The following is a 20,864-nucleotide window of genomic DNA, read 5'->3' on the forward strand; positions in this document are numbered from 1 at the left end:
TGCCGCAAAGAATGCGATTGTGAACGCTGTAGATATTAGGGATTAGATAAAATGTATTGAGTATGATATCCGATTGGGGTTAACTCTTATTGTGACTTGCACACTGTTATAGAGATTGCGATAATGTGATGCAACAGACTTGAAGAAAACGGGGCGACGACATTCTTGACTAGGTTGCAGCCATAGCCAACCTTTAACGGCTTGCTTGATGAAAAAATATGTAGTTATGTCGTCCCACCCCAAAAGCTGGAAGAAAAAGCCTATTCCCACTAAATTTCGTTACACTAATGTACCCGAAGCGCCTCTATGCTTGAGCCGATTCAGGAGTTCTACTAACCCGCCGCATCTCAGCCGATCGCGCGGATCAACTGGTCTTCATTTATTTAACGAGCACCATTCTTCCCATGCCTTACCATAAACCTTCCGGGTAGCCGATGTCACTGAGGCGCAGATTAGGGGCATCAGTGATAGGCCACCATGTCCCAAAGGTAGGGAGGACGCTGTAGGCCGATGGCTGTGCATTGAGGAGGAAGACATTGAAGGCCTGTTAATCGGAAGATAACAGAGAGTTCACCATCTTATCATCCACAATAGACGTAACTCTGGCGTGGCACCAGATGTTGTGTCTAAGGCATAATAGCACTAGGCGGCGCAACAGCGGGAGAACAGGCGGAGAAGAAGAGGACATGCTGTTTAAGCTTTTTGCGGTTCCCGGGTGTTAGGTTAATGAATCTGATGTTAGCATATTTAATTGGGGACCGCACCATTGGTCCTTGTAGATTGCGACAAAGCCATTTGATAAATCTCCGACAACTGCTAGACACAAAGCTTTCCTTGGCGTTTCCTTTCGGCACGACACATGTGTGCCCGTTGTAGAATTCTAAGAATGTTCTCCGGAATAGCAAAAACCGCCTTCATGGAGCTGTAGAGTCTAATTTTGTGGCCCGGCTGGGCAATGCCCTTTGATGTTGATGATAAATGCGCAAAAAGGCTGTGCCCACTGGCATTATGCGGCAAGTAAAATTGAGCAACTTAGTAGAGACTGCTTCTGCTGAAGGGTGTTTGTTTTGTTTTTTTTAATTTATCCGCTGGTAAGCGAGAAAAAAACATTTTATTGCTATCTATTTTGATGGCGAGTAAAGGGAGCAGGTTGCATGGACTGTTTTTTTTTGGTGATAGGGACCGCCAATTTGCCTAGGTAATATCTCGGGGAATTCGGGTGCCGATTTTAGATTTTTTGGCGCTCGCGGATTTTAGATTATTTGACTTAATTTGAAGGGGATAAAAAGCCGTATTTAAAACTGTGATATGGCTGCTGGGCAGCGTTGTAAAATAATGCTTATCCTGTAAAATACTCAGGACTAGTTACCAGATAAAAATATAGTGGTTTATTTGGATTCTTCCATCAAAGAAAGGTTATTACAGAAAAACAGGTGAATAAAAATAAGTGAAAGAGATATTGTCCATTGTTCATACTCTGAGATCCCACATGGCAAAAGCAACATGTATTCTTCTTTCTCTCCGGGAACTCACATGGCAAATGGCGTCTGTCTCTCAGTTCGGCTTCTTCGTAGCCAAGTAACATACCAGCTGTTGAGTTATGTCATCTTGCGTCTGTGTCTCATGATGGTGAGGGAAGAAGAAGAGCGACCTCTACAGTTAGCCATGAATTATATACGTCTCCTAAAGCACGTGGTTTCTACATATATGGAGCTGTCTTTCTACCATGAGCCAAGCTTAAAAATAGCCTATGTCATGTAAGCTAAAGCATTCTACAGAACTGGGTGTAATAAGAAATAATTAACGGATTATTAATATTTAACAATTCCCCCTTTTGAGGGAGACAGACATTAATTGGAACCCTCAAAATATAACAAGATCTTTTTTTTCTTCTTTTCTTCTTCTTTGACAAAATAATTTAATATCAATAATAATAATATCAGATTACCGTTATAAGTACTCAATAACATAATTGAATTCATGTTATGGTAAGCCGTGAACAATATTCATATAAAATATGTATAATTATACTTCCCTAAGTCTAAATTGAAGCATCTCAGGTCCAGTCATCATCATCTGATGTCATCTGGTCTTCATTTTGATGTCTTCTGTCTTCTTCTTGGTTCTTTTAAAAATACAGTTTTCTTATAGCATATAGAAATTGTGTTGTGTATCAAATCAAAGTCTATAGATGAAATGCAGCTTTAATATCTGTGCAGTGTCATTTTTAAAAACCTGGGCTTACATTGGCTCGCCTTGGATATTCTGGAATCCTCCATCGGCACTGGTCTTTGAGCAGGTGTGACGTCTTTGGTCAGCAAAGCAAGGGTTAAAATGACTCTTCCTTGCTAAACATAGCACCATAACCAGTCCTTGTCCTAATGCACAGGACATATGTCAGGGTTGTAGCTTCCTGATAATTACCTTCATTGTTCACCAGCTTTCATCGAAGCTTTTCAGGTGATTGAAAACCTCTGGAACTTGATAAGAACGTGATAACACAGTTCATCTCAACATCATAGGATCATCGTCCTCTGGTTGTCAGGTTAGACACTTTAATTGTGACTGTCAGTGGTGGATACTGCACTTGTAATTAACACAGTCTTACTGAGAAGTCATAGCTTTGTTACCTTCTGGGACTTCTGGATCGCGGCATTCTTCTTCTTGCAACTGATAAAAATCAATGAAGTTTAGAAATGTGAAAAGTCTTTATTAACATAATTTCAGTATCTTGCTTGAAGTCTTCATTCCCTAGTCTATACCAAATCTGGTAATTTTCTATCCTATAATATCACAGCGTACCATAGCAATCAGTAAAATCCATATAATTATTATCAGAATTTGTACTGTATATGGATTTCAGTGTTTGAAATAATAAACCAATAATAAGTGATAATACATTATTATCCATATTTTTTCATGTGATAGAACATTTTTATGTCATAGATGTAATTACCTTTTTCAACCCATAGGTGTCACTGTGTTTTATGTAACCAGTGTTATCATCTTTATTAATAAGGAATATATTTATTATACTAATAATATGTAGGAATGTAAAGCCATGAACCAAAATAAGAATATATGAGTGAGCAAATGAATGAATAAAAAAATTGTTGCATATAACTCAGAAGTGAAACATTTCCTTAGTAATAGAACCATATAATTGCTATATTTAATGAAGCAATATTCTCAGTAGATATTACTTTACTAAATATTGGTGAAAGAATTAAAAATAATGAAAAATAAGAATAAAAATAAAAATAAGAATAAGGCCTCTATGTTGATGCAGAGTAGTTATGTCTTCAGTAACATATACCCTTAATATTTCCATGATCTGGATTATTTCATAATTGTCATAAACTTGTGTTACCAAAATATTCAAATTATGCAACTTTGCATGTAATTCCTCTTAGTGTAAAGAAATGACTCTTTATAATACTTGTTATTATACCCAATACTTATACCATTGTACCTTATTAATATTTTTTCCTATTAAAATGTGTGAAGAAGAGGGTATTAATCAAATGTGATGATGTAGTCAGGATCAAAAACATATTTTCCCCCTTAATACCAAAAAATATTGTTCTATGAAATAATTCATTTATCAAAACCAAAATTAAAAATAATTAATGTATAAATTATGTAAATTTATACTTGCTTATACCATTATTTGTCTGAAGATGTGTAACCATTAAAATTAATTTGAATATCATAAAATTATCCTTTGGAAAAATTAATTTGCATAAACCATTTTGATGTGCGATTGCACTTTGCACTTATCCACAATTAACTAAATCAAGAAATAATTACTATAGAAATACAGAAATATATGTTGTATAGATAATATTTCATTATATATCCTAATATTCTAATAATTTAACTGATCTGCATATTTCTCCTAAAGATAAAAGCTTTTGGGGGTTTTTTTCTTTCCTCATTCAGAATCCTGAGGCCTCATACAAACGTATCACATTACTCGCTCAGCAGCTGCTCATACACTCAGTCACTGTCACTCAGACTGTGTCACATATTAACTTTAAACCAAATACCTCACATATGAAGGTGTGATGAATATACGTATTTTAACCCAAATGATCCTAATTATCAATGCATCGTAAACTATTTCAATTTAGTCTCTTAATATTTCTTTGAATATTCCCCAAATACACATGACATAAATATATGTATAGCTATACTTGACATTTAGGCCTGGAAAAAAAATTCCATTGCTTTGCAAAAGTTGAGACCCCCTTAAAAATTCTTTTCCCAAAGAACAGGGACATAGTATACTGGTATACTTGTATTATTAGAACAAGGTTCAAATTCCCCTGCTGTGGTTGTCATTCAAACCATGCAGTAAAGCACACACCCAGAACATTTTAAAAAGCAATTAGTTATTTCCTTTTAAGGGTTAGATATATAAAATCATGCAATTATTGCAACTTCCTGTGTAAATAAAGGCATAGATCCTTATAAGAGAATTTTTCCCGATTAAGTCCTGCTTTGAAATGAAAATTCTAAGGAAACATAAAAAATAAGGTTAATATCATATTCATAATTCTATATATTATTACTGATGTAGATTTTAATTTTCATTAAAAAAAAAATACAGTTCTACTATTTCCACTTCTACAAACACTCTATATATACTGTATGACTATGTATATATCCACAAACCATAAAACTACAGGATTATACTCTATAACTCACTAATTGTATAACACTGTTACACAATATATATTACTTTTTTCCTAGCCAATTCCTACACCCATACTTATTTCTCTGCAAAAAATATCCTGAAAGGTTCTTGCCATTTTAAAGCTGATAGATTCTTGGAGCAGAGTATTCAGTTTACAGGCCATGATGTCACTCACCACCTGTTTCTGTCTGTCAAATTCGGCCATCTTTGTTACAGAAAGAAAATCAGAACTCATCATTTTTCTTAATTCCATTTGTGTCTTTTCGGTGTTCTTTTGCATCATTCCATATGGCTTATAACAAACATGTGATTTCCTTTGTTCTTCATATATTTGCTTTTGGGGAAAACTCATTTTAGAAGGCTTTGCTAATACAGGCTTCTGATAAGATTTTACTCTGCCTGTCTTTACAAAATTAGCACAATTTACTTTCCTCTCACGATTCTCGTGTTTTCTGGCAAAATCAAGAGATTGCGCACATTCAAACAAAGAATCTTTTTGTGACGCAATAACACGAGATGCAGGATTTAGAAACCAAAATTTGCTTACAAAACTCCTTATGAGGGACGGTGTTTTGACATTCTCACTCAGCATTTTGTACAAACGTTCATATATGGACATGAACGTAAAAATACATTCCTTCCGACCAATTCTTAATTTTTGAAGAATATCAATATCTGGATGATTTTCATTTGATGAACAAAAAATGAGAATTTTTAATCTGTCTTTATCAGTTAAATTCTCATGTGTTTCACCAGATAACTTTAAAGACAATCTCCTAGCAAAATTTACAGGGATCCACATTTTGAACAACTGATTCTTCTCCTCGTTAGATAAATCAAATTTTTCAGTACAACTTTCATAAATCTCAGAGTTTCTACAAACATCTATTTTGTTGTCATAAGCAGGAATTATTTGGCATATTTTTATCAAATTCTTCCTCACGCTACTTCGGATTTGGGCCTGTGAGTCTTCTATTTTTAGTGGTACGTCTTTCCCTTGTACGTCCTCTACGTCAGTTCTGAAGTCTCCTCCTACTTCTCCATCTTGTTCCACGTCTGCAAGGTCACCTTCAATGGCTGCTACAGACACTTGATTACAGTCAATCTCACTAACTTTACAGCCAATCTCGAGAACATCACAACAATCATTTTTGGATTTCTCTGACACAGATCTATGAAATATATCTACCATCTGTAGAATATTTTTTAATCTCTCTCTTTCTCTATTGAAAAACTTAGAATCTAACCTTTGATTCTCGAGTTCACACTCGGCATATAAACTTAACCATAAAACTTCTGAATTAGAATTGTCTACAGACTTAAATTTCAATTTACTCTGCTTAGCAAGACAATTAATGACATCCATTTTATCTTACCTTGAAATGTCTCAGCTCCTTTGATGGACAACGCTGGGTTCCTGTCTTTACACGTCTGGCTTACGTCTGGTACTTTTGGCACTTGTAGTACTTCTCAATCTATCTGGTACTTCTTACTTCTAGGTTCTATGTGATTCTTGTAAGTAGTGGAATTCCCGATAACTTGCACATATGATTTGACGTTAGCAAAGTCCAATCCCCCGTGTGGGCAAGTTGAGGGAAATCCGCAAAAAAGTACAAAAATTCAGATCTGGCTGGCTCTCCAATGTAAAATAATGCTTATCCTGTAAAATACTCAGGACTAGTTACCAGATAAAAATATAGTGGTTTATTTGGATTCTTCCATCAAAGAAAGGTTATTACAGAAAAACAGGTGAATAAAAATAAGTGAAAGAGATATTGTCCATTGTTCATACTCTGAGATCCCACATGGCAAAAGCAACATGTATTCTTCTTTCTCTCCGGGAACTCACATGGCAAATGGCGTCTGTCTCTCAGTTCGGCTTCTTCGTAGCCAAGTAACATACCAGCTGTTGAGTTATGTCATCTTGCGTCTGTGTCTCATGATGGTGAGGGAAGAAGAAGAGCGACCTCTACAGTTAGCCATGAATTATATACGTCTCCTAAAGCACGTGGTCTCTACATATATGGAGCTGTCTTTCTACCATGAGCCAAGCTTAAAAATAGCCTATGTCATGTAAGCTAAAGCATTCTACAGAACTGGGTGTAATAAGAAATAATTAACGGATTATTAATATTTAACAAGCGTCTTTATCGGGAAAAAGGCTTAGCCTGGGGCCTATGGCAGTTACACCCACCTGGATTATGCCCAGTAATCGCTGCGTTTGCTTTGGGGGTACCCTTGATGGAGGATGGCCCCCTTTGCTGTTTGAGCAGAGGGTAATAAGTGGTTGAATGTGGTTGTAAGGGCTTAGCCAGGGGCCCATACATAAATGGCTCGTTAGGCTTCAATTCATTATTGATTTTGCTTCTGTAAAGGATGCCTCGTTCGGCACTGAAACACTTGATTGTGTTGAATCATTATTGATTTTGTTTTCGTAGTAGATGCCTTTTCCGGCATTGATTCATTATCAATTTTGCAACATTCACCAATGTGTGTCACAGGAGGAGTGATACCCGAAACTAGTGTAACTCCGTCTCCTGGACCCATATTCCACTTTTATATGTGAGACCCATACTTCGCTGTCCGCTGGGTCCACCCCAGGGATTCTTTTTCCAGCATTCACTGAGTCCACTTTGGGACGCTTATATAGTTTGGTGTACCCATTTTTGATAGTCAAGTGCTATACTTGCTTGGCTGCTCCGCTGTCCCGCTGTCCAACCACAGGGGCTCTAACTAAGTTAAAAGGGGGGTTAAAAACCTGTATTCAAAACCATAATATAACTGCTGAGCAGTTTGTAAGCGCTCTGTTTGCCTGGTGGGTACGCGATGATGTAGGGTGTCCATGTCTGCAGGATGAACCTTCATGTTTATATTAACTAGACACGTTAAAACGGCAGTTGTCAGGAAGACCGCACTGCACTTGCTCACTGAGCCAGTGCGCGTGTCCTGAGTACAAAGACTGTGCACAAAGATACCTGCGGAGCGGGGTCTCAGTGGTGACGATGCATGCTCCAAGCTCACAGGACCTGAAGCACGTGACTGCTGGGGGCGTGGCCTCAGCTCCACAGAGCCAGGAGCTGCAGGGAAACTCCTAGAAAGGTAACTACAGGGCAATGTTACCAAGGGGCATAGACAGAGACAGAAATCAGATCAAGCCAGGTCAAAGCACGAGATAGCAATACAGTACCAAAGGGTTAGACAGAATGGATAGTCAGGACGTAGCAATAGATCAGAAAACCAGAACGGGCAATAGACGTTACAATAGAGACATACTGTAACGGAGTAACTATAGCCAAGCCAGGAGGTCAGAACCAGAAAAGACAATAGTACAAAAACGAGAGACGGAGTACAGAGTGAGGGAACAGACCGGGTCATACACGGGAAGCAAACAAGCAACGCAGAATACACACACACCAGGGGTCAGACACACCAGAACAACAGTATAGCTGACAGAGAACCCTGGTAAAGAGTGAGTATAAATACCCCTCCCAGATCCAGAAAGAGGCCGCGAACACTTAACCCTGTGAGTGCAGGGCAAGAACCCTGTTCAAACCATGACAGCAGTATCCCTAGTTAAATAGTAAGCGGGCCCCTGGTCGCGTGCAACCGTTGAATTCCGGAGTAGTTAGTGGTCGCGTATGAAAAAGGGAGGGGGGGCTGCTTTTGAGCCATCGTCAGTAAACATCTGTTTCTTTTACACTCCGGCCTAGATTGGCCTGTAGAGTAAGGCCCCTGCGGAACTGTACATTGTACCACCGCCAGGCGTAACCACCATCGTTGATTCCTGAGTGATTGACATTTATCGCTGGGATGAGAGCACTCACCACTATTTCCCTCCGGCCGGGTAACTCCAGATTATGGAGGAACTCCAGCTTCTACTGTATTGTTGGTTGAGGTTCGGTGCCTGCAATGGCCAGAAGCCTTGGGGGTGTGGGATAGATCTCCCAGGCTGACAGCCAGTGATGGAGCATGTGGCGTCTGATCTCTGTTGTGTGCCTGAGCTCGAGTGACTCCCGACAGGGGAGCTCCGGGGTTAGTCGAGTGGTTGCACTGGCTGGTAGCCTTTGGGTGACGATTCCTTCCGACTGTCAGTCATTGATGGAGCACGTGACCTCTGGTGTCTGTTGTGTGCTTGTGACCGCCTATCGTGACAGATCAGAGTACGGGGAATGCCATCTAACAGAACGAGATCTGTGGCGGCTCCTATGTGATCCTATGTGTGCGGTGGTAGTGGGATGAACGGCTCTTAGAGGGGTAATGGGAATGGTGAGGGGATGAGGATTGGGAGGTCCTGCGGCGTCTACGTTGTTCCATGCTCTCGGCGCCACCGCTCTTCCTGCTTTCAGCGGTCACATGGTACCGCTCATTAACCCCTTCCCGACCAGTGACACAGCGTATGCGCTATGAAAGTCGGTGCCAATCCGATCATTGACGCGTACGCTGTGTCATGACTTTAAAGCCCCCCTGCGGGTCATGTGACCGGGGTGAATGAAAGGTCACCCGACTCGCAGCTACAGGTGGCTTTGTACTTCACCACAAGGGGCATGGCTTCGCCCCCACGTGGCTATGATCGCTCTGATTGGCTGTTTCACTTTTAACAGACAATCAGAGCGATAGTAATATTTCATGAATGAAAATTGATGAAATATTACAAACCAGCCGTGGCCGATGCTGCAGTAGCATCGGACATGGCTGAAGACTGTTATCTGACCCCCCCACACACCGGCTGGCGGGGGCGATCGGCCCCCGCCACTGAATGTGCCGCCGCTGTCGTCATCTGCTCCCCCCGCCTTCCCTCCGCTCCCCCCAGCTTCCGATCACTCCCCCGCCACCCCCGGTACCTGCCGAGTGCTGCTCTCTCTCCCGGTGTCTCGCGGCTCCTGGTCATGGGTGCTGCCATCTTGGAAAATGGCAGGCACATGCACAGTGCGCCCGCCGCTGCAGATTCCATTCATTCATTTTGATCACTTTGATAAACTCTCACAGTGATCAAAATGAAATAAAAAGTAAATAAACCCCCCTTCTATCACCCCCATGGGTAGGTACAAATAATAAAATAAAGAAAATATTTTTATTTTTCCTTTAGGGTTAGGGCTAGGGTTGGGGTTAGGGCTTGGCTTAGAATTAGGGTTAGGGTTGGTATTGGGGTTAGGGTGGAATTAGGGTTAGGATTGTTATTAGGGTTAGTGTTGGAATTAGGGTTAGGCTTGTGGCTAGGGTTAGGGTTAGGGTTAGGGTGGAATTAGGGTTAGGGTGGAATTAGGGCTAGGGTTGGAATTAGGGTTGGGGTGAAATTAGAGTTAGAGTTAGAATTAGGGTTAGTGTTGGAATTAGGGTTAGGGTTGGAATTAGGGTTAGGGTTGGAATTAGGCTTGTGGCTAGGGTTATGGTTAGGGGTGTTTTGGAGTTAGGGTTATGGTTAGGGGTGTGTTGAGGTTAGGGTTGGAGTTATAATTGAGGGGTTTCCACTGTTTAGGCACATCAGGGGGTCTCCAAACGCTACAGGGTGCCACCATTGATTCCAGCCAATTTTGCGTTCAAAAAGTCAAACAGTGCTCCCTCCCTTCCAAGCCCCGCCGTGTGCCCAAACAGTGGTCTACCCCAACATATGGGGTATCAGCGTACTCAGGACAAATTGCACAACAACTTTTGGGGTCTAATTTCTCCTGTTACCCTTGGGAAAATTGGGGGCTAAAGAATTATTTTTGCGGAAATATTTTTTTTTATTTTCACTGCTCTGCGTTATAAACTTCTGTGAAGCACTTGGTGGTTCAAAGTGCTCACCAGACATCTAGATAAGTTCCTTGGGGGGTTTAGTTTCCAAAATGGGTGTCACTTGTGGGGGGTTTCTACTGTTTAAGCACCTCAGGAGCTCTGCAAACGTAACGACGAAAGCAGACCATTCCATCAAGTCGGCATTTCAAAACCTCACTACTTCCCTTCCAAGCCCCGACGTGTGCCCAAACAGTGGTCCTCCCCCACATATGGGGTACCAGCGTACTCAAGACAAACTGGACAACAACTCTTGGGGTCCAATTTATCCTGTTACTCTTGTGGAAAAAAAATATTGCTGACTAAAAAATAATTTTTTGAGGAAAAAAAAATATTTTTTATTTTCACCGCTCTGCGTTATAAACTTCTGTGAAGCACCTGGGGGTTCAAAGTGCTCACTATGTATCTAGATAAGTTCCTTACGGGGTCTAGTTTCCAAAATGGGGTCATTTGTGGGGGAGATCCAAAGTTTAGGCACACAGGGACTCTCCAAACACGACATGGTGTCCTCTAACGATTGGAGCTAATTTTCCTTTCAAAAAGTCAAATGTCGCTCCTTCCATTCTTAGCCCTGCCGTGCGCCCAAACAGTGGTTTCCCCCCACATATGGGGTACCAGCGTACTCAGGACAAACTGGACAACAACTTTTGTGGTCCAATTTCTCATGTTAGACATGTGAAAATAAAAAATAGCGGGCTAAAAAATCATTTTTGAGGAAAAAAAAATGACTTTTTTATTTTCACTTCTCTGCGTTATAAACTTTTGTGAAGCACTTGGAGGTTCAAAGTGCGCACTACACATCTAGATAAGTTCCTTAAGGGGTCTAGTTTCCAAAATGGGGTCACTTGTGGAGGGTTTTCACTGGTCGGGCTCACAGCTAATTTTCCATTCAAAAAGTCAAATGGAGCTCCTTCCCTTCCAGACCCAGCTGTGCGCCCAAACAGTGATTTATGACCACATATGAGGTATCGGTGTACTCAGGAGAGATTGCCCAACAAATTTTAGGATCCATTTTATCCTGTTGCCCATGTGAAAATGAAAAAACTGAGGCTAAAAGAAAATTTTTGTGAAAAAAAAGTACTTTTTTTTTTTTTTACGGATCGATTTGTGAAGCAACTGGGGGTTCAAAGTGCTCACTATGCATCTAGATAAGTTCCTTGGGGGGTATAGTTTTTCCAAAATGGGGTCACTTGTGGGGGAGCTCCAATGTTTAGGCACACGGGGGCTCTTCAAACGCGACATGGCAACCGCTAAATATTCCAGCATATTTTCCATTCAAAAAGTCAAATGGCGCTCCTTCCCTTCCAAGCCTTGCCGTGCGCCTAAACAGTGATTTATGACCACATATGAGGTATCGGTGTACTCAGGAGAGATTGCCCAACAAATTTTAGGATCCATTTTATCCTGTTGCCCATGTGAAAATGAAAAAACTGAGGCTAAAAGAAAATTTTTGTGAAAAAAAGTACTTTTTTTTTTTTACGGATCGATTTGTGAAGCAACTGGGGGTTCAAAGTGCTCACTATGCATCTAGATAAGTTCCTTGGGGGGTATAATTTCCAAAATGGGGTCACTTGTGGGGGAGCTCCAATGTTTAGGCACACGGGGGCTCTCCAAACGTAACATGGCAACCGCTAAATATTCCAGCATATTTTCCATTCAAAAAGTCAAATAGCGCTCCTTCCCTTCCAAGCCTTGCCGTGCGCCCAAACAGTGATTTATGACCACATATGAGGTATCGGTGTTCTCAGGAGAGATTGCCCAACAAATTTTAGTATCCATTTTATCCTGTTGCCCATGTGAAAATGAAAGAATTGATGATAAATGAAAATTTTTGTTGGAAAAATTAAAATGTCCATTTTTTTCCTTCCACGTTGCTTTAGTTCCTGTGAAGAAACTGAAGGATTAATAATCTTCTTGAATGTGTTTTTGAGTAGCTTGAGGGGTGCAGTTTTTAGACTGGTGTCAGTTTTGGGTATTTTCTGCCACATAGACCCCTCAATGTGACTTCAAATGTGATGTGGTCCCTAAAAAAAATGGTTTTGTAAATTTTGTTGTATAAATGAGAAATCACTGGTCAACTTTTAACCCTTATAACTTCCTAACAAAAAAAATTTGTTTCCAAAATTGTGCTGATGTAAAGTAGACATGTGGGAAATGTTATTTATTAACTATTTTGTGTCGCATAACTCTCTGGTTTAACCCCTTAAGCCCCAAGGGTGGTTTGCACGTTCATGACCGGGCCAATTTTTACAATTCTGACCACTATCCCTTTATGAGGTCATAACTCTGGAACGCTTCCATGGATCCCTGTGATTCTGACATTATTTTCTCGTGACATATTGTACTTCATGTTAGTGGTAAAATTTCATTCATATAACTTGCGTTTATTTGTGAAAAAAATGGAAATTTGGCAAAAATTTTGAAAATTTCGCAATTTTCCAACTTTGAATTTTTATGCCCTTAAATCACAGAGATACGGCACACAAAAAACTTGATAAGTAACATTTCCCACATGTCTACTTTACATCAGCACAATTTTTGAACCAAAAATTTTTTTTCGTTAGAAAGTTATAAGGGTTAAAAATTGACCAGCGATTTCTCATTTTTGCAACACCATTTTATTTTTACGGATCACATCACATTTGAAGCCACTTTGCGGGGTCTATTTGGTAGAAAATACCCAAAAGTGATACCATTCTAAAAACTGTACCCCTTAAGGTGCTCAAAACCACATTCAAGAAGTTTATTAACCCTTTAGGTGCGTCACAGGAATTTTTTGAATATTTAAAAAAAAATGAACATTTAACTTTTTTTCACAAAAAAAACACTTCAGGTTCAATTTTTTTATTTTACCAAGGGTAACAGGAGAAATTGGACTGCAAAAGTTGTTGTCCAATTTGTCCTGAGTACGCTGACGCCCCATATGTGGGAGAAAACTACTGTATGGGCACACGTCGGGGCTCGGAAGGGAAGTAGTGACGTTTTGGAATGCAGACTTTGATGGAATGGTCTGCGGGTGTCATGTGCGTTTGGAGAGCCCCTGATGTACCTAAACTATTGAAACTCCCCACAAGTGACCCCATTTTGGAAACTAGACCCCCTATGGAACTTATATAGATGGGAGGTGAGCACTTTGAACCCCCAAGTGCTTCACAGAAGTTTATAACGCCCGGGCGTGAAAATAAAAAAATCATATTTTTTCCACAAAAAATAATATTTTTGCCCCCAATTTTTTATTTTCCTAAGGGTAACAGGAGAAATTGGACCCCAAAAGTTGTTTTGCAATTTGTCCTGAGTAGGCTGATACCCTATATGTGGGGTTAAAACACTGTTTGGGCGCATGGCAGAGCTTGGAAGGGAAGGAGCACCATTTGACTTTTTCAACTCAGAATTGGCTGGAATTGAGATCAGACGCCATGTTGCATTTGGAGAGCCCCTGATGTGCGCAAACAGTGGAAACCCCCAATTCTAACTCCAACCCTAACCCCAACACACCCCTAACCCTAATCTCAGCCCTAACCCTAACCCTAGCTCTAAACCTATCGGGGAAATGGAAATAAATACATTTTCTTTTAGTTTTATTATTTTTCCCTAACTAAGAGAGTGATAACGGGGGGTTTGATTTACTATTTATGGCGGTTTTTATGTTTGGCGGCTGTCGCACGCTAAAAGACGCTTTTTATTGTAAAAATAGTTTTTGCATCACCACATATTGAGAGCTTTAATTTTTCCGTATTTTGACCCACCGAGTCATGTGAGGTCTTATTCTTTGCGGGACAAGTTGACGTTTTTATTGGTACCATTTTCGGGCACGTGACATTTTTTGATCGCTTTTTCTTCCGATTTTTGGAACGCAGAATTAACAAAAACCAGCGTTTCATTAATTTCTTTCGGGGGGTGCGTTTACACCGTTCCGCTTGCCCTAAAATTGATAAAGCGGTTTTCTTCTTCGGGTCAATACGGTTACAGCGATACCTCATTTAGGTCGTTTTTTTATGTTTTGTCGGTTTTATGCAGTGAAAACTATTTTATATAAAAAATAATTATTTTTGCATCGCTTTATTCTGAGAGCTATAACTTTTTAATTTTTTTGCGGATGATGCTGTATGGTGGCTCGTTTTTTGCGGGACAAGCTGACGTTTTCAGCAGTACCATGGATATTTATATGCGTCTTTTTGATCGCGCGTTATTGCACTTTTTGTTCGGCGGTATGATAATAAATCATTATTTTCTGCTTTGTTTTTTATTTTTATTTTTTAAGGGGTTCGCTAAAGGGGTTAACTAATGGGACAGTTTTATAGGGCGGGTCGTTACTCGGCGATACCAAATATGTGCACTTTTATTGTTTTTTTTTTATTATTTTCAAAAAATGAATTTATTGGGGAATATATATTTTTTTTTTACTAATTTATTTAGCGATTTTTTTTTTTTTAATTATTTTTACACTTTTTTTTTTTTTTAACTTTATTATATTGTCCCAGGTGGGACATCACTGTCCTGTGACAGATTTTCGCCAAATTTCTGATTATTTCACAAATAAACGCAAACATTATCATGGCCTGGTCATTAAGGTCAAAATAGGCTTGGTCATGAAGGGGTTAAACTCATGAATATGCACATAGCTATGAGTTTAATGAGCGGTACTACGTGACCGCTAAAAGAGAACATGGAACAAGCAGGGGGGCTGCAGAGACCCGCGCCAGGAGGGGGTGAGTATGACGGGAGAGCCATATTCACCTGTCCCTTCTTCCACCGCTGCGCGTCGCTCTGCTGTCTTGCCTCGTCTGGCAGTAACATTCAGGTCAGAGGGCGCGATGATGTAGTTAGTATGAGCCCTCTGCCTGAACAGTCACTGCAGAGCTGGCAACGCTGAGGAGCAGCGGCAGCGACGAGGTGAGTATACAGTTTTTTTTTTTTGTTTGTTGAGGCAGCGGCAGCAAAATAATTGGTTTACCTTTTGCTACCTGTGCATACGGGGCCACTCACTGTGCGGCATTATACGGGCCACTCACTGTGCAGCATTATATGGGGCCACTCACTGTGCAGCATTATACGGGGCCACTCACTGTGCAGCATTATACGGGGCCACTCACTGTGCAGTATTATAAGGGGCCGCTCACTGTGCAGCATTATACAGGCCACTCACTGTGCAGCATTATACGGGGCCACTCACTGTGCAGCATTATACGGGGCCACTCACTGTGCGGCATTATACGGGCCACTCACTGTGCAGCATTATACGGGCCACTCACTGTGCAGCATTATACGGGGCCACTCACTGTGCAGCATTATACGGGGCCGCTCACTGTGCAGCATTATACGAGGCCACTCACTGTGCAGCATTATACGGGGCCACTCACTGTGCAGCATTATACGGGGCCACTCACTGTGCAGTATTATAAGGGGCCGCTCACTGTGCAGCATTATATGGGCCACTCACTGTGCAGCATTATACGGGGCCACTCACTGTGCAGTATTATAAGGGGCCGCTCACTGTGCAGCATTATACGGGGTCACTCACTGTGCATCATTATACGGGGCCACTCACTGTGCAGCATTATATGGGGCCACTCACTGTGCAGTATCATACGTATTATACTGATGTCTCAATTAATTTTACTTTTATTCGTACTTTTTTTTATTTTTGAAATTTACCAGTAGCTTCGGCATTTCCCACCCTAGGGTTATGCGCGAGTCAATAAGTTTTCCCAGTTTTTTGCGACAAAATTAGGGGGGTCGGCTTATACACGGGTCGGCTTATACACGAGTATATACGGTATATGAAATGACAAGGGTAATTTTTTTTTTAATTGAAACGGTCATTGGGGGAGGGGGGTTGGCGGAGTGTACTGTGTGGTTGGAGTGCTTGTGTTACGTGCTTGTGTTACGTGCATACTGTATATGCTGCAGAGCGCGCTGAACGGTCAGGTTGCACCGGATAGCGCGCTCTGCAACAGCCTTTTGGATTCTGACACCTGACGTCCGATGATGCGGTCAGTGGGCGTGGCCTCTCAGTGATTCGGATAGTGGGCGTGGCTTCACGGCGACGCGGACAGTGGGTGTGGCCAGAACTTAACCCCTGAGGGTGTGGCCGGACGCTCCTTCCCCTTTCTTCCCATTGGTCTGTGGGCCTCCTCATTAATGGCATCACCTAAGGAGTAGTGGTGAGGGGGAGGCACTGCACAAAGTATCTTTCTACCATAATTATCTATGGAGCGCTGTAGTCAGATGCACGTTCCCTATACGGTGCTGTGCCTGCCATTTGGCCCCCTGGAACTTTTCAACCTTTTCCCACATATCATGCTTCAAACATAAAGATACCAAATGTAAATTTTTGGTGAAGAATCAACAAGTGGGACACAGTTGTGAAGTTGAACGAAATTTATTGGTTATTTTACATTTTTGTGGAAAGTCAAAAACTGAAAAGTGGGGCGTGCAATATTATTCGGCCCCTTTACTTTCAGTGCAGCAAACTCACTCCAGAAGTTCATTGAGGATCTCTGAATGATCCAATGTTGTCGTAAATGACTAATGATGATAAATATAATCCACCTGTGTGTAATCAAGTCTCCGTATAAATGCACCTGCTCTGTGATAGTCTCAGGGTTCTGGTTGAAGCACAGACATCATCACGATGACCAAGGAACATAACGGGCAGGTCCGTGATACTGTTGTGGAGAAATTTAAAGACGGATCTGGATACAAAATTATTTCCCAAACTTTAAACATCCCAAGGAACACTGTGCAAGTGATCATTTTGAAATGGAAGGAGTATCATACCACTGCAAATCTACCAAGACCCGGCCGTCCCTCTAAACTTTCATCTCGAACAAGGAGAAGACTGATCAGAGATGCAGCCAAGAGGCCCATGATCACTCTGGATGAACTGCAGAGATCTACAGCTGAGGTGGGACAGTCTGTCCATAGGACAACAATCAGTCGTACACCGCACAAATCTGGCCTTTATGGAAGAGTGGCAAGAAGAAAGCCATTTCTCACAGATATCCATAAGAAGTGTCGTTTAAAGTTTGCAGCAAGCCACCTGGGAGACACACCAAACATGTGGAAGAAGGTGCTTTGGTCAGATACAACCAAAATCGAACTTTTTGGCAACAATGCTAAACGATATGTTTGGCGTGAAGGCAACACAGCTCATCACCCTGAACACAGCATCCCCACTGTCAAACATGTTGGTGGCAGCATAATGTTTTGTGGCTACTTTTCTTCAGCAGGGACAGGGAAGATGGTTAAAATTGATGGGAAGATGGATGGAGCCAAATACAGGACCATTCTTGAAGAAAACCTGTTGTAGTCTGCAAAAGACCTGAGACTGGGAAGGAGATTTGTCTTCCAACAAGACAATGATCCCAAACATAAAGCATAATCTACAATGGAATGGTTCACAAATAAACGTATCCAGGTGTTAGAATGGCCAAGTCAAAGTCCAGACCTGAATCCAATCGAGAATCTGTGGAAAGAGCTGAAAACTGCTGTTCACAAACGATCTCCATCAAACCACACTGAGCTCGAGCTGTTTGCCAAGGAAGAATGGGCAAGAATTTCAGTCTCTCGATGTACAAAACTGATAGAGACATACCCCAAGCGACTTGCAGCTATAATCGCAGCAAAAGGAGGCGCAACAAAGTATTAAGTTAAAGGGGCCGAATAATATTGCACTCCCCACGTTTCAGTTTTTGAATTTCAACAAAAATTTAAAATAACCAATATATTTCGTTCAACTTCACAATTTTGTCCCACTTGTTGTTGATTCTTCACCAAAAAATACATTTAGTATCTTTATGTTTGAAGCATGATATGTGGGAAAAGGCTGAAAAGTTCCAGGGGGATGAATACTTTGGCAAGGAACTGTACATAATAAGTGAGTACACTATGTAGTAAGGGACTGTGCTATGTATAATAAGAACACTATACACTATAGTCGTCTAAGGTGAGGACTATATAGAGTAAGGTCCTAGAGTCCCAGCTGGCTATGTATCAGGACTGCATCAGGGCTGAGTGTTGACTTCACCCCACACTATACTGCACCAGTAATTGGGTATTTGACCGGAGATTTGCAGTTTTTCAGTCCTGATACATAGCGAGCTGGGACTCTAGGACCTTACTCTATATAGTCCTCACCTTAGAGGATGAATATTGTTATTGTTTACATGTTTATTATTACCTGATATGCTAAGAGGGGTCCTTGTATGTCACACTGACTATTCTCACGTGCTCAGTAGAGCTGGCAGCAGGAGCTCATTGTATGCTGCTCACATGTGTTGATTTTGTTATTTAAATCTATTTATATTTGGCCCATGGGTATTTGTGAGTATTATTCTCCCTATTATGGATCTATTTCTGTGTGAACTATCCAAAGTGGATTTTTAATTGTTTTTATTCATGTGTATTTCTTGATCTTCTAATAAAATTTTGTATTATTATTTAAGTATTCTGGTGATCCCTGGTTCTGTGCATGTACTTTTTATTTTTTCGTGTCTTTTTGACATGCATCAGGTGATCCCTGCATAATTATATTGTCAGTGTATGGTGCCCGCTTATATTTTTGTTCTTTCGCCTACACACACTCACAACCATTCACCTCACTGCACGTTCCCCCACAGCGCAACGCACGCATACACACCACCACTCATCTCTATACACACACAGTCACAGCACCACTGACCTCTCCGCATGCTCTCCCTCAGTGCTACGCACACACACCACCACTCATCTCTATACACACACAGTCACAGCACCACTGACCTCTCCGCACGCTCTCCCGCAGCGCCACACATCTCTATACACACACAGTCACAGCACCACTGACCTCTCCGCACGCTCTCCCACTGCGCCACGCACAAACACCACGACTCATCTCTATACACACACAGTCACAGCACCACTGACCTCTCCGCACGCTCTCCCGCAGCGCCACGCACACACACCACCACTCATCTCTATACACACATAGTCACAGCACCACTGACCTCTCCGCACGCTCTCCTGCAGCGCCACGCACACACACCACCACTCATCTCTATACACACACTGTCACAGCAACACTGACCTCTCCGCACGCCCTCTCGCAGCGCCACACACACACCACCACTCATCTCTATACACACACAGTCACAGCACCACTGACCTCTCCGCACGCTCTCCCTCAGCGCCACGCACACACACTACCACTCATCTCTATACACACACTGTCACAGCAACACTGACCTCTCCGCACGCTCTCCCGCAGCGCCACGCACACACACCACTCATCTCTATACACACACTGTCACAGCACCACTGACCTCTCCGCACGCTCTCCCGCAGCACCACGCACACACACCACCACTCATCTCTATACACACAGTCACAGCACCACTGACCTCTCCGCACGCTCTTCCGCAGCGCCACGCACACACACCACCACTCATCTCTATACACACACTGTCACAGCACCACTGACCTCTCCGCACACTCTCACTCAGCTCCAAACACACACACCACCACTCATCTCTATACACACACATTCACAGCAACACTGACCTTTCCGCACGCTCTCTCGCAGCGCCACGCACACACACCACCACTCCTCTCTATACACACTCGCACAGTCACAACACCACTGACCTCTCCACACGGTCTCCCGCAGCAACACTGTCTTTGGCAGCTTCTTCTCTCTGGCACAGCCGAGCGGTGAATGATGACGTCATCCAGCCACGCTGCTGTGGCAGGGAGCAGGACGGGACCGCTGCAGCTCCACTCCCCTACCATTTTCTCTTATAGGCAACGGATAAACAGGCCAGATTGCCCTCATTATTGTCCACTCTGCAGGGTCCCACCTCTGGGTCCCGGAGCAGCCGCACGGGCTGCACATGCAGTATGTCCGCCCCTGCGCTGGCTGTCTCCAAGTGTTCATTTTCCTGGGTGATTGTCATGCTACTTAACTGAGCTGTTTCTCCCAGACCTCCTAGACCTGTGCCAGATGTACTTTCAGCTGTGTGGTTTGTTTCTCTGTGCCTTGCGTTCTGTATGTTGATCTTTCGTTGTCTGTATCCTGTACACATGACGTGGGCAGTGCACGGCGTGCCGCTAGTTATAATTCTGAAGTCCTCTTATATATGGTGTCAGTTTTACACAATGTTGAGTCTGTGATTTGCAAATCAAATGTCTGACTGCTATTACACAAGTATACGGCAGATTCTGCAGCATAGATACATAAAGGATGTCCTGGGGAATAGACCTCCTCCAACACTCGTCCAGTCCCTACCTCTCACTATAGACATGTATAATAACTCTGGGACTATGGAACTGGTAATTTTCTAATAATCTGTGGCCATTATTAGTGATCTCACATTGTGCGGTTATATCACCCTGGTGGTTGTGATGTATTTAGTGT

Source organism: Dendrobates tinctorius, unplaced genomic scaffold, assembly GCF_039654945.1.
Source record: "Dendrobates tinctorius isolate UK_male_01 unplaced genomic scaffold, ASM3965494v1 ptg000099l, whole genome shotgun sequence".
NCBI lineage: Eukaryota > Metazoa > Chordata > Amphibia > Anura > Dendrobatidae > Dendrobates > Dendrobates tinctorius.